The 23,148-nt window shown below is 36.8% G+C and overlaps 1 protein-coding gene across 7 annotated transcripts in view; it reads left to right on the top strand.

Annotated features, from left to right (window-relative positions):
* Nucleotides 1-16,194: 16,194 nt before the first annotated feature.
* Nucleotides 16,195-23,148, top strand: part of C6H15orf61 (chromosome 6 C15orf61 homolog) — a 30,779-nt gene continuing 23,825 nt past the window's right edge. For 2 of the 7 annotated variants that reach the window (XM_053718516.1, XM_053718512.1), the window contains exons 1-2: nucleotides 16,296-16,481; nucleotides 18,358-18,428. The gene's annotated coding sequence lies outside the window, so the exon portion shown is untranslated. The other 5 variants (XM_053718518.1, XM_053718513.1, XM_053718517.1 and 2 more) reach the window with 4 other exon arrangements.

Genomic DNA, 23,148 nt, shown 5'->3' with positions numbered 1-23,148 from the left:
AAACTATGATACATATCAACTAGATATTTACCAGATATGTTCCCCAGGTACAGTAGCATATTCTGAAAGTGAGATTACATCAGATTATAGCTGCTTTCTATGGAATGACAAGGGTGAATGACATAATGGAATGCCCATAGACTATAATGGGATTAAATTTAAAAGTGCTATAGAAACTAAACTATGATACATATCAACTAGATATTTACCAGATATGTTCCCCATGTACAGTAGCATATTCTGATAGTGAGATTACTTCAGATTATAGCTGCTTTGTATGGAATGACAAGGGTGAATGACAAAATGGAATGCCCATAGACTTTAATGGGATTACATTTAAAAGTGCTATAGAAACTAAACTATGATACATATCAACTAGATATTTACCAGATATGTTCCCCATGTACAGTAGCATATTCTGAAAGTGAGATTACTTCAGATTATAGCTGCTTTCTATGGAATGACAAGGGTGAATGACATAATGGAATGCCCATAGACTTTAATGGGATGAAAAATTAAAAGTGTTGAAGCAACAAAACTATGAGACATATCAAATAGATATTTACCCGATATGTTCCCCAGAACCAGTAACATATTCTGAAAGTGAGATAACATCAGATTATAGCTGCTTTCTATGGAATGACAAGGGTGAATGACATAATGGAATGCCCATAGACTATAATGGGATTAAATTTAAAAGTGCTATAGAAACTAAACTATGATACATATCAACTAGATATTTACCAGATATGTTCCCCAGGTACAGTAGCATATTCTGAAAGTGAGATTACATCAGATTATAGCTGCTTTCTATGGAATGACAAGGGTGAATGACAAAATGGAATGCCCATAGACTATAATGGGATTACATTTAAAAGTGCTATAGAAACTAAACTATGATACATATCAAATAGATATTTACCAGATATGTTCCCCAGGTACAGTAGCATATTCTGAAAGTGAGATTACTTCAGATTATAGCTGCTTTCTATGGAATGACAAGGGTGAATGACAAAATGGCATGCCCATAGACTATAATGGGATTACATTTAAAAGTGCTATAGAAACTAAACTATGATACATATCAAATAGATATTTACCTGATATGTTCCCCAGGTACAGTTGCATATTCTGAAAGTGAGATTACTTCAGATTATAGCTGCTTTCTATGGAATGACAAGGGTGAATGACAAAATGGAATGCCCATAGACTTTAATGGGATGTCAAATTAAAAGTGTTGAAGCAACAAAACTATGATACATATCAACTAGATATTTACCAGATATGTTCCCCAGGTACAGTAGCATATTCTGAAAGTGAGATTACATCAGATTATAGCTGCTTTCTATGGAATGACAAGGGTGACTGACATAATGGAATGCCCTTAGACTATAATGGGATTACATTTAAAAGTGCTATAGAAACTAAACTATGATACATATCAAATAGATATTTACCAGATATGTTCCCCAGGTACAGTAGCATATTCTGAAAGTGAGATTACTTCAGATTATAGCTGCTTTCTATGGAATGACAAGGGTGAATGTCAAAATGGATTGCCCATAGACTATAATGGGATTACATTTAAAAGTGCTATAGAAACTAAACTATGATACATATCAAATAGATATTTACCAGATATGTTCCCCAGGTACAGTAGCATATTCTGAAAGTGAGATTACTTCAGATTATAGCTGCTTTCTATGGAATGACAAGGGTGAATGACAAAATGGAATGCCCATAGACTATAATGGGATTACATTTAAATGTGCTATAGAAACTAAACTATGATACATATCAACTAGATATTTACCAGATAAGTTCCCCAGGTACAGTAGCATATTCTGAAAGTGAGATTACTTCAGATTATTGCTGCTTTCTATGGAATGACAAGGGTGAATGACAAAATGGAATGCCCATAGACTATAATGGGATTACATTTAAAAGTGCTATAGAAACTAAACTATGATACATATCAAATAGATATTTACCAGATATGTTCCCCATGTACAGTAGCATATTCTGAAAGTGAGATTACTTCAGATTATAGCTGCTTTCTATGGAATGACAAGGGTGAATGACAAGATAGAATGACCATAGACTATAATGGGAATACATTTAAAAGTGCTATAGCAACAACAATATGATACATATCAACTAGATATTTACCAGATATGTTCCCCAGGTACAGTAACTGCTTTCCATGGAATGACAAGGGTGAATGACAAAATGGAATGCCGATAGACTTTAATGAGATGTATATTTTTAAAAGTGTTGAAGCAACAAAACTATGAGACATATCAACTAGATATTTACCAGTTATGTTCCCCAGGTACAGTAGCATATTCTGAAAGTGAGATTACTTCAGATTATAGCTGCTTTGTATGGAATGACAAGGGTGAAATACAAAATGGAATGCCCATAGACTTTAAAGGGTTTTAAACTTAAGTGTTATAGCATCAAAACTATGAAACACATCAAGTAGACTTTTACCAAATATCTTTACCAGGTAAAGTATAATAATCTAAAAGTAAGATTATGTGGTATTGTTGCTGCTTTGTATGGATTCATAAGAGTGAATGACAAAATAGGATGCCCAACATAGTGACTGATGGTGGCTGTCATTGCCTGAGGCATGCAGAAATTGCATTGTGTTCCCGCTGAAATGAGAGACATATGCTTCTAAATTAGGTATTTTGCTGTCATTAAGGGCTTAAAGGGACAGTCTACTCCTGAATTTGTATTGTTTAAAAAGATCGATACAGTACTCCATTTATTACCCATTCCCCAGTTTTGCATAACCGACACTTTTATATTATTAAACATCTTGTCTCTTTGATTACCTTGTATCTAAGCTTCTGCAGGCTTCCCCCTTATTTAAATTATTTTGACAGACTTGAATTTTAGCTAATCAGTGCTGACTCATAAATAACTCCACAGGAGTTATCTATTTGGCACACATGAACTAGCAGTATGTAACTATGAAAAAAGTGTCAATATGCACTATAATAAGAGGGCCCTTCAAGGACTTAGAAATTAGCATATGTGCCTACCTACTTTTAGCTTTGATCAAAGAATAACAAGAGAACAAAGCAAATTTGATAAAAGTGAATTGGAAAGTTGTTTAAAGAGACAGTCAAATCCAAAATAAACCTTCATGATTTCAGAGATTGGAATATGTTCACTGCTGGTGATGTATCCCAATCAAAGTGCAGATTAATCCCCTTGAACACTTTGCTAACTGCCACAGAAGGCCTATAGATACGTCATGTCTTCACTATACTCCCCTTGAATGCCCAGCTAACTCCCGCAGACCGCCTACACCTACTGCATGTCTTCCCTAAACTCAACTGGAATGCCCAGTTAACTCCCACAGAACGCCTACATCTACATCATGCAATCTACCTCACTAAGAAATTATACAAAATAACCTCACTATTATAACTTATACTATCTTATACTAGCTGCTGGTGACATCTCCCCTAATCCTGGTCCCCAGCAACTTCCTAGCCGTGCACATCCATGTGTACCCTTCCATAGACTCAGAAAACAAAACTCTGGTAACCTTACTCACATTTTTCTTGTATCTAAAGCCACTAACCCCTTCACTTTTGCACTCTGGAAATCTCCCTCTGTTTGCAACAAGCTCTCTATCCATGACCTCTTTATCTCCCGCTCCCTCAACCTTCTGGCTTTAACAGAAACCTGGCTCTCTCCCTTAGACACAGCATCCACTGCTGCTCTGTAACATGGGTGTCTCCACTTCAGCCACACTTCTAGGTCTGGTAATAGACAAGGAGGTAGTGTAGGTATTTTACTTTCCCCTCGTTGCACCTTTCAACAAATTCAACCAATCTCTTCCCTCACATTTTCCTCATTCGAAAACCACATGATTTGCTTATTCTCTCTATACGTGTTGCAGTAATATACCGACCCTCTGGCTACTCAACTCAATTTCTAGATCACTTGGCTGCCTGGTTACCTTATTTCCTCAGACACCCCTGCCCTCATTCTTTTTTGTCACAATGGACTGACTCTCCCACTCATAAAGGTGGTCACTCCCTTGACTGACCACCATCTCCTCACTTGCAACATCACCTCCCTCCCTACAACTCTCCCTCCGTCTACTCCTCACACCAAACTTTACAGAAGCATTATGTTTTAGATCAGCAACAGCCTGTTAATTCCCTCAAACCTCTCCTCTCATCCATCTCCTCCTTTTTCTGCCCTGATCAATCTATCTGCCACTATAATTCCACCCTTACATCGGTCCTAGACAATCTCTCTTACCATAGCTGGAAATCACACACTCATCCTCAGCCCTGACATACTCCTTTGACACGGTACCTATGCAGATGTTCCCATACTGCTAAGTGGCACTGGAGAAAATCTCAGAGTTCAGCTCACTACAAGTTCGTCTTGAACTCCTACTATTCTGCTATTAATCACTATAAGCAACATTACTTCTCTACTCTTATATTTACTTTCTTCAAACCCAAAATGTCTGTTCTCCACATTCTTCACATTACTTCTCCGCCCACCCCCACCTCCTAATACAACTTCTCTGTCAGCTCAAGAATTTACCAGCTACTTCAATAGCAAATCAACTCCATTAGAAACTAAATCAGCTCTCAACATACTTCCATTCTCTCACCTCCTCAAATGCTTGCAATCAACCACAACCTACATAGCCATAAATGTAGCTCTTTCTGCCCTGTAACTAAGGAAGAAGTCTCTGCACTTAAACTGTGCTCTCACCTCACTACCTGTCCCCTTGACCCTATCCCCTCACAGCTACTCCGCTCCCTCTATTCTACCCTTACCCCTATACTAACACACATTTTCAACCTCTCACTCAGTATATTTACCTCATCTCTGAAACATGCACTGGTCACACCTCTCCTCAGAAAACCTTCTCTCGATCCAACCTCCCCATCCAACTAATGCCCTATTTCCCTACTCCATCTTGTCTCAAAGCTTCTCGAAAAGCTAGTATATGCACACCTATCCCATTTCTTTACATTAAACTCCCTCCTTGACCCACTGCAATCTGGATTTCGTCCCCATCACTCCACAGAGCAATCAAACAATTGTTACAGCAATCGTTAAGGTTACCATCAACCTATTTACTGCAAAATCAAAAGGCCACTTCTCTTTGCTTATCCTCCTTGATCTGTCCGTAGCTTTTGTCCACCCTCTTTTGCTCCAAACCCTCCAATCCTTCAGCATTTGTGACACAGCAATCTCGTAGTTCTTTTCCTACCTGTCTAACCGTAACTTTATTGTTGCCTTCTCTGGGGTTTCCTCTGCCCCATTACCACTTTCTGTTGGTGTACTGCAAGGCTCCATCCTCGGTCCCCTTCTCTTCTCAATCTACACGTCATCATTAGGTTCCCTAAGTCCCACGGGTTCCAATATCATTTGTATGCCGACGACACCCAAATCTACTTCTCTGCACCAGACCTATCTCTTTCCTTGCTAACCCGAAGTCCTCTCACTACCTCAAACTAAATCTCTCCAAAACTGGGGTCCTTATTTTCACCCCTTCTTCCAAAATCTAATCTCTCTAACTGTGGACAGCTCCATCATTACCCATATTATTATTATTCTTTATTTATAAAGCGCTGACAGATTCCGCAGCGCTGCCCATGGGTACAAGGATAACAGTACAGTGGAAAAACAATACAATAAGACACCTACCCTTCATGCCTGCTGTCTTGTGGTCGCACTTGACTCCGATCTTTCTTTCACTATTCACATTCAGTCATTGGCTAAATCCTGCCGCCCCAACCTTAAAAACATCTCTAAAATTAGACATTTCCTTACACAAGACACAACTAAGATTTTAATCCACTCTCTCATCCTTTCCCGCCTTGACTACTGCAATTCTGTCCTCTCTGGTCTCCCTAGCTGCCGCCTAACTCTTTTTGAAATCCATAATGAATGCCTCAGCCAGGCTCATCTTCCTTACACATCGCTCTTCATCTACTTCACCTCTCTGCCAATCCCATCACTGACTTCCTCTTGCCTCCAGGATTAAACACAAAATTCTCACAATGACATACAAAGCTATCAACTGCACTGCTCCCCCTATATCTCAGACCTTGTCTCCAAATACTCTCCCTCCATCCCCTTCACTCTGCTCACAACCTCCTACTCTCCTCCTCTATTGTCACCTCATCACACTCCCGTTTACAGGACTTCTCCAGACTGGCTCCCATCTTGTGGAACTCTCTGCCTCGCTCCACAAGACTCTCTTCTAGTTTTAAGAGCTTCAAGTGCTCCCTAAAGACTCTACTGTTCAGGGATGCATACAACCTACGCTAACCTTTCTTTATACCAGTTCCTCTCCTCCATTGCTATCCCCTTAACTCCCTTAGCATGTAAGCATAAGAGTCCAGCTGTTTGTTGATCACCTTCTCAAGAGATGACTACAACAGTGAAACTCTTGGCAGGGCCCTCTACCCATTTGATCCCTATAATTGTTTTGTTGTACTCCGTCTTTGTTAATAGCGCTGCGGAATCTGTTGTCGCTCTACAAATAACCGATAATAATAATAAATAATAATAATAATAATATCTATGTAATATGTGTCATAGTTTTGCTGCTATAGCATTTGAAACATTACATCCTATTAAAGACTAGGGGCATTCCATGTAGTCATTCACACTTGTCATTTCATAGAAAGCCGCAATAATCTCACGTTATCTCACTTTCAGAATATGCTACTGTATCTGGGGAACATATCGGTAAATATCTATTTCATATGTCTCATAGTTTTGTTGCTTCAACACTTTTAATTTTACATCCCATTAAAGTCTAAGGGCATTCCATTTTGTCATTCACCCTTGTCATTCCATAGAAAGCAGCTATAATCTGAAGTAATATCACTTTCAGAATATGCTACTGTACCTGGGGAACATATCTAGTAAATATCTAGTTGATATGTATCATAGTTTTGTTGCTTCAACACTTTTAATTTTACATCCCATGAAAGTCTATGGGCATTCCATTTTGTCATTCACCATTGTCATTCCATAGAAAGCAGCTATAATCTGAAGTAATCTCACTTTCAGAATATGCTACTGTACCTGGGGAACATATCTGGTAAATATCTATTTGATATGTATCATAGTTTAGTTTCTATAGCACTTTTAAATTTAATCCCATTATAGTCTATGGGCATTCCATTATGTCATTCACCCTTGTCATTCCATAGAAAGCAGCTATAATCTGAAGTAATCTCACTTTCAGAATATGCTACTGTACATGGTTAACATATCTGGTAAATATCTATTTGATATGTATCATAGTTTAGTTTCTATAGCACTTTTAAATGTAATCCCATTATAGTCTATGGGCATTCCATTATGTCATTCACCCTTGTCATTCCATAGAAAGCAGCTATAATCTGATGTAATCTCACTTTCAGAATATGTTACTGGTTCTGGGGAACATATCGGGTAAATATCTATTTGATATGTCTCATAGTTTTGTTGCTTCAACACTTTTAATTTTACATCCCATTAAAGTCTAGGGCATTCCATTTTGTCATTCACCCTTGTCATTCCATAGAAAGCAGCTATAATCTGAAGTAATCTCACTTTCAGAATATGCTACTGTACCTGGGGAACATATCTGGTAAATATCTATTTGATATGTATCATAGTTTAGTTTCTATAGCACTTTTAAATGTAATCCCATTATAGTCTATGGGCATTCCATAATGTCATTCACCCTTGTCATTCCATAGAAAGCAGCTATAATCTGAAGTAATCTCACTTTCAGAATATGCTACTGTACCTGGGGAACATATCTGGTAAATATCTATTTGATATGTATCATAGTTTAGTTTCTATAGCACTTTTAACCCCTTAGTGACCAGAGCACTTTTCCATTTTCTGTCCGTTTGGGACCAAGGCTATTTTTACATTTTTGCGGTGTTTGTGTTTAGCTGTAATTTTCTTCTTACTCATTTACTGTACCCACACATATTATATACCGTTTTTCTCGCCATTAAATGGACTTTGTAAAGATACCATTATTTTCATCATATCTTATAATTTACTATAAAAAAAATGATAAAATATGAGGAAAAATGGAAAAAAACACACTTTTTCTAACTTTGACCCCCAAAATCTGTTACATATCTAAAACCACCAAGAAACACCCATGCTAAATAGTTTCTAAATTTTGTCCTGAGTTTAGAAATACCCAATGTTTACATGTTCTTTGCTTTTTTTGCAAGTTATAGGGCCATAAATACAAGTAGCACTTTGCTATTTCCAAACCATTTTTTTCCAAAATTAGCGCTAGTTACATTAGAACACTGATATCTTTCAGGAATCCCTGAATATCCCTTGACATGTATATATTTTTTTTTAGTAGACATCCCAAAGTATTGATCTAGGCCAATTTTGGTATATTTCATACCACCATTTCACCGCCAAATGCGATCAAATACAAAAAATTGTTCACTTTTTCACAAATTTTTTCACAAACTTTAGGTTTCTCACTGAAATCATTTACAAACAGCTTGTGCAATTATGGCATAAATGGTTGTAAATTCTTCTCTGGGATCCCCTTTGTTCAGAAATAGCACACATATATGGCTTTGGCGTTGCTTTTTGGTAATTAGAAGGCCGCTAAATGCCACTGCGCACCACAAGTGTATCATGCCCAGCAGTTAAGGGGTTAATTAGGGAGCTTTTAGGGAGCTTGTAGGGTTAATTTTAGCTTTAGTGTAGTGTAGTAGACAACCCCAAGTATTGATCTAGGCACATTTTGGTATATTTCATGCCACCATTTCACCGCCAAATGCGATCAAATTAAAAAAAAAGGAAAATTTTTCACAATTTTAGGTTTCTCACTGAAATCATTTACAAACAGCTTGTGCAATTATGGCACAAATGGTTGTAAATGCTTGTCTGGGATCCCCTTTGTTCAGAAATAGCAGACATATATGACTTTGGCGTTGCTTTCTGGTAATTAGAAGGCCACTAAATCCTGTTGCGCCTCACACGTGTATTATGGCTAGCAGTGAAAGGGTTAATTAGGGAGTTTGTAGTGAGCTTGCAGGGTTAATTTTAGCTTTAGTGTAGAGATCAGCCTCCCATCTGACACATCCCACCCCCTGATCCCTCCCAAACAGCTCCCTTCCCTCCCCCACCCCACAATTGTCCCCGCCATCTTAAGTACTGGCAGAAAGTCTGCCAGTACTAAAATAAAAGGGTTTTTAAAAAAAAATGAATTTTTTTTAGCATATTTACATATGCTACTGTGTAGGATCCCCCCCTTAGCCCCCAACCTCCCGGATCCCCCCCAAAACCGCTCTCTAACCCTCCCCTCTGCCTTATTGGGGGCCATCTTGGGTACTGGCAGCTGTCTGCCAGTACCCAGTTTACAATAAAAAGTGCTTTTTTTTTGTTTTTTGTTTTTTTCTGTAGTGTAGCTTCCCCCCCCCCCACCCCCCACAGACAAACCCCCACCACCTTGCTGATTGTTTAAAATTTTATTTTTTGATATATTTTTTATTTCCCCATTTTCTGCAGTGTAGCGGTTCCCACCCGCTCCCTCCCCGTGCACGCGCCCGCCCCCACCCTCCCGTGCACGCGCGCGCGCGCCCCCAGCCACCCCCGCCCACGATCCCGCCCCCCTTCACATCCACATGGCCATCGATGGCCGCCACCCGCCTCCCACCCACCAACGCAGGTAGCCACCGATCTCCGGTGCAGAGAGGGCCACAGAGTGGCTCTCTCTGCACCGGATGACTTAAAAAGGTTATTGCAGGATGCCTCCATATCGAGGCATCACTGCAATAACCGGAAAGCAGCTGGAAGCGAGCAGGATCGCTTCCAGCTGCTTTCCACACTGAGGACGTGCAGGGTACGTTCTCAGGCATTAACTGCCTTTTTTCTGAGGACGTACCCTGCACGTCCTCAGTCGTTAAGGGGTTAAATGTAATCCCATTATAGTCTATGGGCATTCCATTTTGTCATTCACCCTTGTCATTCCATAGAAAGCAGCTATAATCTGAAGTAATCTCACTTTCAGAATATGCTACTGTACCTGGGGAACATATCTGGTAAATATCTATTTGATATGTATCATAGTTTAGTTTCTATAGCACTTTTAAATGTAATCCCATTATAGTCTATGGGCATTCCATTATGTCATTCACCCTTGTCATTCCATAGAAATCAGCTATAATCTGAAGTAATCTCACTTTCAGAATATGCTACTGTACCTGGGGAACATATCTGGTAAATATCTATTTGATATGTATCATAGTTTAGTTTCTATAGCACTTTTAAATGTAATCCCATTATAGTCTATGGGCATTCCATTTTGTCATTCACCCTTGTCATTCCATAGAAAGCAGCTATAATCTGAAGTAATCTCACTTTCAGAATATGCTACTGTACCTGGGGAACATATCTGGTAAATATCTATTTGATATGTATCATAGTTTAGTTTCTATAGCACTTTTAAATGTAATCCCATTATAGTCTATGGGCATTCCATTTTGTCATTCACCCTTGTCATTCCATAGAAAGCAGCTATAATCTGAAGTAATCTCACTTTCTGAATATGCTACTGTACCTGGGGAACATATCTGGTAAATATCTATGTGATATGTATCATAGTTTAGTTTCTATAGCACTTTTAAATGTAATCCCATTATAGTCTATGGGCATTCCATTTTGTCATTCACCCTTGTCATTCCATAGAAAGCAGCTATAATCTGAAGGAATCTCACTTTCAGAATATGCTACTGTACCTGGGGAACATATCTGGTAAATATCTATTTGATATGTATCATAGTTTAGTTTCTATAGCACTTTTAAATGTAATCCCATTATAGTCTATGGGCATTCCATTATGTCATTCACCCTTGTCATTCCATAGAAAGCAGCTATAATCTGAAGTAATCTCACTTTCAGAATATGCTACTGTACCTGGGGAACATATCTGGTAAATATCTATTTGATATGTATCATAGTTTAGTTTCTATAGCACTTTTAAATGTAATCCCATTATAGTCTATGGGCATTCCATTTTGTCATTCACCCTTGTCATTCCATAGAAAGCAGCTATAATCTGAAGTAATCTCACTTTCAGAATATGCTACTGTACCTGGGGAACATATCTGGTAAATATCTATTTGATATGTATCATAGTTTAGTTTCTATAGCACTTTTAAATGTAATCCCATTATAGTCTATGGGTATTCCATTTTGTCATTCACCCTTGTCATTCCACCCTTGTCATTCCATAGAAAGCAGCTATAATCTGAAGTAATCTCACTTTCAGAATATGCTACTGTACCTGGGGAACATATCTGGTAAATATTTATTTGATATGTATCATAGTTTAGTTTCTATAGCACTTTTAAATGTAATCCCATTATAGTCTATGGGCATTCCATTTTGTCATTCACCCTTGTCATTCCATAGAAAGCAGCTATAATCTGAAGTAATCTCACTTTCAGAATATGCTACTGTACCTGGGGAACATATCTGGTAAATATCTATTTGATATGTATCATAGTTTAGTTTCTATAGCACTTTTAAATGTAATCCCATTATAGTCTATGGGTATTCCATTTTGTCATTCACCCTTGTCATTCCATAGAAAGCAGCTATAATCTGAAGTAATCTCACTTTCAGAATATGCTACTGTACCTGGGGAACATATCTGGTAAATATCTATTTGATATGTATCATAGTTTAGTTTCTATAGCACTTTTAAATGTAATCCCATTATAGTCTATGGGCATTCCATTATGTCATTCACCCTTGTCATTCCATAGAAAGCAGCTATAATCTGAAGTAATCTCACTTTCAGAATATGCTACTGTACCTGGGGAACATATCTGGTAAATATCTATTTGATATGTATCATAGTTTAGTTTCTATAGCACTTTTAAATGTAATCCCATTATAGTCTATGGGCATTCCATTTTGTCATTCACCCTTGTCATTCCATAGAAAGCAGCTATAATCTGAAGTAATCTCACTTTCAGAATATGCTACTGTACCTGGGGAACATATCTGGTAAATATCTATTTGATATGTATCGTAGTTTAGTTTCTATAGCACTTTTAAATGTAATCCTATTATAGTCTATGGGCATTCCATTATGTCATTCACCCTTGTCATTCCATAGAAAGCAGCTATAATCTGAAGTAATCTCACTTTCAGAATATGCTACTGTACCTGGGGAACATATCTGGTAAATATCTATTTGATATGTATTGTAGTTTAGTTTCTATAGCACTTTTAAATGTAATCCCATTATAGTTTATGGGCATTCCATTTTGTCATTCACCCTTGTCATTCCATAGAAAGCAGCTATAATCTGAAGTAATCTCACTTTCAGAATATGCTACTGTACCTGGGGAACATATCAGGTAAATATCTATTTGATATGTATCATAGTTTAGTTTCTATAGTACTTTTAAATGTAATCCCATTATAGTCTATGGGCATCCCATTTTGTCATTCACCCTTGTCATTCCATAGAAAGCAGCTATAATCTGAAGTAATCTCACTTTCAGAATATGCTACTGTACCTGGGGAACATATCTGGTAAATATCTAGTTGATATGTATCATAGTTTAGTTTCTATAGCACATTTAAATGTAATCCCATTATAGTCTATTGGCATTCCATTTTGTCATTCACCCTTGTCATTCCATAGAAATCAGCTATAATCTGATGTAATCTCACTTTCAGAATATGCTACTGTACCTGGGGAACATATCTGGTAAATATCTAGTTGATATGTATCATAGTTTAGTTTCTATAGCACTTTTAAATTTAATCCCATTATAGTCTATGGGCATTCCATTATGTCATTCACCCTTGTCATTCCATAGAAAGCAGCTATAATCTGAAGTAATCTCACTTTCAGAATATGCTACTGTACCTGGGGAACATATCTGGTAAATATCTATTTGATATGTATCATAGTTTAGTTTCTATAGCACTTTTAAATGTAATCCCATTATAGTCTATGGGCATTCCATTATGTCATTCACCCTTGTCATTCCATAGAAAGCTGCTATAATCTGAAGTAATCTCACTATCAGAATATGCTACTGTACATGGGGAACATATCTGGTAAATATCTAGTTGATATGTATCATCGTTTTGTTGCTTCAACACTTTTAATTTTACATCCCATTAAAGTCTATGGGCATTCCATTTTGTCATTCACCCTTGTCATTCCATAGAAAGCAGCTATAATCTGAAGTAATCTCACTTTCAGAATATGCTACTGTACCTGGGGAACATATCAGGTAAATATCTATTTGATATGTATCATAGTTTAGTTTCTATAGCACTTTTAAATGTAATCCCATTATAGTCTATGGGTATTCCATTTTGTCATTCACCCTTGTCATTCCATAGAAAGCAGCTATAATCTGAAGTAATCTCACTTTCAGAATATGCTACTGTACCTGGGGAACATATCTGGTAAATATCTATTTGATATGTATCATAGTTTAGTTTCTATAGCACTTTTAAATGTAATCCCATTATAGTCTATGGGCATTCCATTATGTCATTCACCCTTGTCATTCCATAGAAAGCAGCTATAATCTGAAGTAATCTCACTTTCAGAATATGCTACTGTACCTGGGGAACATATCTGGTAAATATCTATTTGATATGTATCATAGTTTAGTTTCTATAGCACTTTTAAATGTAATCCCATTATAGTCTATGGGCATTCCATTTTGTCATTCACCCTTGTCATTCCATAGAAAGCAGCTATAATCTGAAGTAATCTCACTTTCAGAATATGCTACTGTACCTGGGGAACATATCTGGTAAATATCTATTTGATATGTATCGTAGTTTAGTTTCTATAGCACTTTTAAATGTAATCCCATTATAGTCTATGGGCATTCCATTATGTCATTCACCCTTGTCATTCCATAGAAAGCAGCTATAATCTGAAGTAATTTCACTTTCAGAATATGCTACTGTACCTGGGGAACATATCTGGTAAATATCTATTTGATATGTATCATAGTTTAGTTTCTATAGCACTTTTAAATGTAATCCCATTATAGTCTATGGGCATTCCATTTTGTCATTCACCCTTGTCATTCCATAGAAAGCAGCTATAATCTGAAGTAATCTCACTTTCAGAATATGCTACTGTACCTGGGGAACATATCTGGTAAATATTTATTTGATATGTATCATAGTTTAGTTTCTATAGCACTTTTAAATGTAATCCCATTATAGTCTATGGGCATTCCATTTTGTCATTCACCCTTGTCATTCCATAGAAAGCAGCTATAATCTGAAGTAATCTCACTTTCAGAATATGCTACTGTACCTGGGGAACATATCTGGTAAATATCTATTTGATATGTATCATAGTTTAGTTTCTATAGCACTTTTAAATGTAATCCCATTATAGTCTATGGGCATTCCATTTTGTCATTCACCCTTGTCATTCCATAGAAAGCAGCTATAATATGATGTAATCTCACTTTCAGAATATGCTACTGTACATGGGGAACATATCTGGTAAATATCTAGTTGATATGTATCATCGTTTTGTTGCTTCAACACTTTTAATTTTACATCCCATTAAAGTCTATGGGCATTCCATTTTGTCATTCACCCTTGTCATTCCATAGAAAGCAGCTATAATCTGAAGTAATCTCACTTTCAGAATATGCTACTGTACCTGGGGAACATATCAGGTAAATATCTATTTGATATGTATCATAGTTTAGTTTCTATAGTACTTTTAAATGTAATCCCATTATAGTCTATGGGCATCCCATTTTGTCATTCACCCTTGTCATTCCATAGAAAGCAGCTATAATCTGAAGTAATCTCACTTTCAGAATATGCTACTGTACCTGGGGAACATATATGGTAAATATCTAGTTGATATGTATCATAGTTTAGTTTCTATAGCACATTTAAATGTAATCCCATTATAGTCTATTGGCATTCCATTTTGTCATTCACCCTTGTCATTCCATAGAAATCAGCTATAATCTGATGTAATCTCACTTTCAGAATATGCTACTGTACCTGGGGAACATATCTGGTAAATATCTAGTTGATATGTATCATAGTTTAGTTTCTATAGCACTTTTAAATTTAATCCCATTATAGTCTATGGGCATTCCATTATGTCATTCACCCTTGTCATTCCATAGAAAGCAGCTATAATCTGAAGTAATCTCACTTTCAGAATATGCTACTGTACCTGGGGAACATATCTGGTAAATATCTATTTGATATGTATCATAGTTTAGTTTCTATAGCACTTTTAAATGTAATCCCATTATAGTCTATGGGCATTCCATTATGTCATTCACCCTTGTCATTCCATAGAAAGCTGCTATAATCTGAAGTAATCTCACTATCAGAATATGCTACTGTACATGGGGAACATATCTGGTAAATATCTAGTTGATATGTATCATCGTTTTGTTGCTTCAACACTTTTAATTTTACATCCCATTAAAGTCTATGGGCATTCCATTTTGTCATTCACCCTTGTCATTCCTTTTAGTACATCCCCAATTTTAGGCACATTTTGAATGATAAATGCATTTATTTGTGGGCACATTTTCAGACACAAATATAGGAAAATAGCAATGATAGATCTTGCTCTTACTAAACGTGAGACATTTTAGGCAAAAATAAAATGCACAATACACCTGTATTAGCAATAGTTCTAGTAAAAGTTATCACTTTCCTAGTGAGAGCTTTTACTACTCACGTGCACATGAAACATATATAAATATGCTTCGTCGTGTCCCCTCATGTTAAAATGCGTGAAGAGCATTGGAAGAAGGCAATAACAAGAAAGTTTCAAGTAAGCCTATTCCGGGAAAACAAACAAGACTTTTAAATGAGGGATTGCAGTAAATATATGCACGTATTATCATTTAGCAACAATGACTACATATTCATAAACTACTGCAAAATTCGGAATCGGTGTTCTGTGAAGGGACCGAACTTTGTAAAACAGCGAACCATGTCACTTCCCCTTCACAGAACATCGGCATCAAAAACTGCGTAATCTAGTACCTATTTCTGTGGCGTTTGGATTAGACACGCCCTGCTTTTTTACTGAGAGGCTATATTGACTGTCACTCTTGTCCGTTGTGTCATATGATTGGTTGACCTTGTTCGCTTGTCATAGGATAGGATGCCGGAAGCGTTAAAGCTCATCTAGGTGAGGAGGAATCACGTGTTTGTCCCTCGCAGAGTTAGTGTAAGGTTAGAGGTCTGCACCCTTCTTTGACACCTGGTTTACCACCTTTGGCTATGACTCTAATACAAGTTTAATTTACTGCGCTTCCGTTGCACGATTGTGTTGTAGCCCTGGAATAATATAGGGTGATGTAATAGACTTATTCTGGGTCAAATTAAGCTGTTGTGGGATTTTTTGGCAGCTTCCTGCAAGTAACAAAGACAAAAGCTCAGCTGAGGTAGGGTCAGTTACATCCTTGCATTTTTGAGTAAGAAAAATCTGTTAGTCTTTATTATAATTTTATAGCCGCTACAGCAATAATAAATACTATTGTTATTAATATCAGTGCTTATAGGTACGTAGTAAGAAATCCCTGACTAAATTATTGCTAAGCAGCTCCAAAGGGGTCCTATGTATACGTGACATATACAAGAAATTACTGTCTCCCCAACAAAATAAAAAATACTAATAATTGGAAATAACGAGCAGGTTACAAAATGAGAATATACAGCCTGTGATCTAATCATTATTATTGTTTCTAATTTATCAGTGAATTAAAACCTAAATCTATCATATCCTTGTCTTGAATTATGGGTGTAGTTCAGCATAAACTGACAAGAATATGAAAAGCTAACCCATAACCACAGGCCAGGGAAACACGTTTTTTGAAATCTAACACTTTATTTATAATCCCCTGACACACGATTTCTGGTTTATTTTTTTGTTTCTGCACTCACCATTAGCCCCCCTAGTTTGTTATAAATTTAAGCAAACACATTTCTGTTCTCTCACTTTCTAATAAAATGCCATACTCCTATAAAGCACACCATATTGTGTGAGGGAACCATACAAAACTGGCAGATTTTTATGAGCAATAGAGGATTTACCCCTTAAAAGTCCCTTAAACAGTTTAACAACAGGCATGCTCATTTATATACAGATACACACTAATTTCTATGCAGAATATTCCTCAAATCATTTAAAGTCATGGCCTATCAGTCACAAGGAATCATATTGGTCTTCAGATCTGGTAAACCATTTAAGGGACAGACTGATATCACCTTGGCTTTCCAATATTTTTTTCATAAAGTAACCATGTGAACTGTGATTTTAGCTCTAATCTCAGAGTACATTTATAAATTATGAGGTCTCAGCAGTTTGTACACAGATTCACCAACTTAAGTCAATTTATTGACTTTTAATTACTCTGTGAACAGTTAAAGGAACCTTAAACACATTATAATTACAAGACATTTATGTTCTGTTGCTATAGAATAACATATCAGCCAAGTCTTAATGTTTTAAAAACAAATTAAGATCCTTTTTAGGCAAATTGTTTTCAATAGCCAAACTCAACCCACCATTTGTCTTATTTGGAGGAGTCCATCTGGGCTTTAGTCCACAGAGTGCAAGGTTAGACACTGTCATAAAGTTAGCATAAAATGTGCTGCTTTGCAGTTATCTAATAAAGCCAATTAGGGACATGCATGTAGCAGTGTTAGCCTTTAGATGTCAGCAGGGTTTATTTTAAGTTATGAGAATTAGACTGCTCAATATTTAGAACTCAATGGAATGATATTTTGGCAAAATAAATAATGAAAATGGATAGCAAAGTCATTGTATACCCTACTTTTCTACCCGGATCTATGGAACTTTGTGGCGCTATACAAATACATTTTAATATTTTAAATAAACATCTCAAGATGTTTACTGCCCCTTTAACCCTTTGATGACAGGGTTCATTTTCTACTTCGGAACAACGTTCCAATGTAAACAAATTAAAATCCCGCATTTGTGCACGTGATCCCGATATTTCAATGATGGGATTGGGAAAGGGGGGCATCCCTATGACGCTAGGCACACCCACCATGACCCAATCGCATTCTGGAAGCGCAGTTGGCTTCAGGACAGCTAAACGGCTAGGACGTTTCATGCCGTCCTAACGGTGCTAAAGCCCAGTGCCGTTAGGATGGCATAGAACATCCTAACAGCGTTAAAATGTTAATTTGTGGGTTGCTGAAAGTTATACATCTGATCTAGCTTCACTTCTGTAACATTTCCTGGTAAGAACTTTAAACCTTCAAAATTGTGTTTTTACTCATTTGAACTTGCAGCCGGAACATTTGATACATCTGCGGCTTAATATGTTCAAGGATCATTGGAAGTACAATTGGAAAGTTTTCAGGTATGCTAATCTAATGTCTAATGAGGGAATGTGTCATATCCTGGCGTTGCAGCGCTTGGGGTATGATCTGAGGTCTGAAGTGGGCAGCTGGCAGATTAAGTGTTTGCTAGGACACTGGTTTGAGTTAAGGTCTAAAGTGGCCAGAAAAGGGCCTGTGGGACCAGGGGTCTATTTTGAAGCCTAATGAGAGCATGTATCTGAGAGAGGCTGTAGGAGCATGGGTCTTATCTGAGGTCTGATATAGGCATGTGACTGAAAGGGGCAACAGGTAGGGTTGCCACCTCCGCTATGTTTTCCTGGACACTTATAAGTTACACATGATGCAGGGTGTGCAGGGAGGAATAGGAATAGTGCTGTCCAGAAACACTACATGTTCCTCCCTTCACACCCTGAAAGATGTGTAACTCATAAGTGTCCAGGAAAACATGACTGAGGTGGCAACCCTAGCTACAGGGCCATGTGTTTGAACTGAGGCCTGGTGTGGGCATGTGACTGAGCGAGGGCTACAGGCAGAGAGTCTGATTCTCACCCCCTCCACTTCTGTATATTTTACTGCCCAGCATTATTTTAGTATTATGGGGACATTGGTTTGACAAAATGTAGGCATTTAAATGGACACTAAACTCAATTTTTTTCTTTCATAATTCAGATAGAGCTTGCAATTTTAAGCAACTTTCTAATTTTCTTCTATTATCAATTTTTCTTCGTTCTCTTTCTATCTTTATTTAAAAAGCAGGAATGTAAACCGTAAGAGCCGGACCATTTTTGGTTCAGAATCTGGGTTATGCTTGCTTATTGGTTTGCTAAATGTAGCCACCAATAAGCAAGTGCTATCCAGGGTTCTGAACCTAAAATTGTCTGGCTCCTAATCTTTAAATTCCTGCTTTTTAACTAAAGATAGCAAGAGAACGAAGAAAAATTGATAGTAGGAGTAAATTAGAAAGTTGCTTAAAATGGCATGATCTATCTGAATCATGAAAGAAAAAAATTGAGTTAGGATTCCTATAACAGGCAATAAAAGTGCCATACATGCCTTGTAAGCAAAATCCAGCATTTAAAGGGACAGTCAACACCAGAATTTTTGTTGTTTAAAAATGTAGCTAATGCCTTTATTACCCATTCCCCATTTTTGCATAACCAACACAGTTATAATACATGTTTTACCTCTGTGGATTACCTTGTATCTAAGCCTCTGCATACTGCCCCCTTATTTCAGTTCTTTTGACAGACTTGCATTTTTGCCAATTAGTGCTCACTCCTAGGAGCTTCACATGCGTTAGCTCAATGTTATCTATATGAAACAAATAAACTAACGCCAACTAGTGGTGAAAAACTGTCAAAATGCTTTCAGATTTTTCGTCGTTCTCTTGCTATATTTATTTAAAAAGCAGGAATGTGATGCATAGGGGCCGGCCCCTTTTTGTTGAGAACCTGGGTTATGCTTGCTTATTGGTGGGTAAATGTAAGCAAACAATATGCAAGCGCTATCCATGGTGCTGAACCTAAAATGGGCTGGCTGCTAAGATTTACATTCCTGCTTTTAAAATAAAGATAGCAAGAAAACGAAGAAAATTTGATAATAGGAATAAATTAGAAAGTTGCTTAAAAGTTCATGCTTTATCTGAATCATAAAAGAACAAATTTGAGTTCAGTGTCCCTTTAATATAACATTGTTGGTTATGCAAAACTGGGGAATGGGTAATAAAGGCATTATCTATCTTTGTAAACAATAAAAATTCTGATGTAAACTGTCCCTTTAAATTGAGAAGGGAAATAATGTGACTGTGCCTGCACATGCCAGATGCACGCTCCCTTGCAAGTACTGGGACTAACATCCTGATTGCTTAAAGTCCTTTATAATGGGATGTGGCTACTGAGGACATTTTGAGGTAATATATCTTAATTTTTACATAGAGATGTTAAGGTGATATTTTCTAGTCAGCTTTTTACAGATATACTGTGTCACTTTTAAGTGCTTCAAAATTTGGGTATCGTCCCTTTTAAAGGGATATTAAAAAGGAAATAGATTTTAGGCATAATAGTTTATTCAAAGCAAATATTATCCTTAGAATAATATGCAGATGTATTTCTTACAATTAGATTAGTTTAAATATTGAAGCTATAATAAAATAATGGCCTCATCGTGTTTGAATTTGCTTTCTATTTATCTCTGTCTTGGTCAGATATAAATTAATAAAAAATAAAAAAATAGATCAATTCAATGTGAACAGAATGTAAATTGAGCACTAAGACCACTAAAAATGTACACTGTGAGCCAGTTCACTAATGACAACCATGATCAAGTTAAAAGCTTTTAGTTTAATAAATATCAAAAATAAAAGAACAGATCTTGTCAGTAGCAAATCCTCTGACCCTTCAGCATCAGCTAATGCGTTTAGCCTTTAAAGGGACAGTCAAGTCAAAATTAAAACTTTCTGATTCAGATAGGGCATGCAATTTTACACAACTTAGCAATTTACTTTTATCATCAAATTTGCTTTGTTCTCTTGGTATTCTTTGTTGAAAGCTAAACCTAGGTAGGCTCATAAACTTAGGTTTAATCCGTTGAAGACTGCCTCTTATCTCAGTGCATTTGACAGTTTTTCCCAGTTAGACTGTGTTAGTTCATGTGTGCCGTATAGATAACATTGTGCTGACTTCTGTGGAATTATTTATGAGTCAGCACGGATTTGCTAAAATGCTAGTCTGTCAAAAGAACTGAGAGAAGGGAGCCGTCTACAGAGGCTTAGCTACAAGGTAATCACAGAGGTAAAAAGTATATTAATATAATCGTGTTGTTTATGCAAAACTGGGGAATGGGTAATAAAGGGATTATCTATCTTTTTAAACAATAACAATGTAGTAAAACTTTCCCTCTAAATCTACAAAAATGCAGAATATTTGTTATATTAATCATTATTTAGTGTTTCAAAAACAGTAACAAAAATAAAAAGACAAAGACATAACAATACTGAATACATAACATGCCTAGCCAGATTTTTCTTTCTCCTCCAAAACATGGAGTCTCTGGAAAGTCATTCAGTTCTATGAGGAGAAAGGTCGATTGGAATAGAAGTCTCTCAAGTGGCATGTATGGATAACTTCAACAAGTAAAATAAGCAAATAATATGGTAGTGCAGGCTGAACACTCTGTGCTAAAATATATAATTACAAAAGAATATCGATAAACTAAAAAGAGGAGGAATAATTACAAAGGAATGCAAAGGGCAGGTCAATACATTTTTCAATAAGAACAAACAGGAATTGTGTGTCGATGTAAAGTCAGCAATAAATGAATGACCAAACTTAAGGGGTTACTTCTGGACTGCAAAAACTATATAGGAGTGCGCTGATTTGATTCCCACAAGAACACCATGTCATGAAAAGAGTCTAATTTATAAATTGAAAAGTATCTCTCCAGAGAGAGTGATTTGGGTAAAAAAGAACTTCATAATGTTTCAAACTCCGTGTGTTTGCGTATTTGATTAAATTTAGCTTTATGTTTGGATATAAAATGAGAAAGCTTTTGGTACCTCAACTAGTGTGCGTAAAATTTGTCTCCTAAATCTAGGATTTTAGTGTTATCCAACATTGAAAATACCACTAGATATATCTAGATTACTTCCTATATATTCAGAGTATAAGAAATTATATTGGGAAATCAGGGTTATAAAGATTTGGATTCAGGGGTAAAGGAATGCAAGAGAGCATGGGGAACTTCCTTGGCGCCTAATAACAAGAATCAAATGTTTCCTTGATGTTAAGGAAGGACCTTGCTAGAGGTGGTCTTTCCTTTGGAGCCAATCAGCAAGTGATACTTAGCTGGGCTAAGTTAGAGAAGGTATACTCTAATTGAACCCAACCTTTGTGGTAATCGTCGCTTCTATAGCTCCAATCAAGTATGCAGGTTAGTTCACATTACTGACAATCTATAGAGATGTAAGTTTGGAACTCTCAGGCCTCCTGTATTAGTCGGCTGATAAAGGGTGGAGATATATATATACCCTGGGTGGCCTGTTTTCACCAAATATAAGGAATAAGTATAGCTTGAAGCTTAAAAACACAGAATATTTAAACCCCTTCTACATCAACCACTCATCAGAAGTCATGTACAAAAATCTGCACTGGAACACAAATTTTTATATTAGATGAATTAATCTATGAATATAAAGGGACACTGAACCCAATTTTTTCCTTTCATGATTCAGATAGAGCATGCATTTTTAAGCAACTTTCTAATTTACTTCTATTATCAATTTTTCTTTGTTATCTTGCTATCTTTATTTTAAAAAGAAGGCATCTAAGCTATTTTTTTTATCAGAACCCTGGATAGCACTTGTTTATTGGTCGGTTAAATTAATCCACCAATCAGCAAAAACAACCCAGGCTGTTCACCAAAAATGGGCCGGCATCTAAACTTACATTCTTGCTTTTCAGATAAAGATACCAACCCCAAGGCAGAACATACAGTGATCTGAGATGTCATCGCAGAAAATGCAGCATGTCTGCAGAAAGAGCAGGACACATGCAAGAACTGTTAGAGATTTAACATTGCAGCACTGCTCCACATCAGGCTGTTCTCTTCAAACAGTGCTGTGCTCTGGCTGCACAGTGTAAGTTTTCCTTATCACAGTGCATCCAGAGCAAAGTGTTGTTTGAATATGCAGTAGATTTCTATATTAGACCAAGAGAATAGCAACATTTTTATTCACGAGACAAT

This window comes from Bombina bombina, chromosome 6 (genome assembly GCF_027579735.1).
Source record: "Bombina bombina isolate aBomBom1 chromosome 6, aBomBom1.pri, whole genome shotgun sequence".
Classification (NCBI taxonomy): domain Eukaryota; kingdom Metazoa; phylum Chordata; class Amphibia; order Anura; family Bombinatoridae; genus Bombina; species Bombina bombina.
Note: the sequence above shows the minus strand (reverse complement) of the source record. Positions and strands in the feature narration are given on the sequence as shown.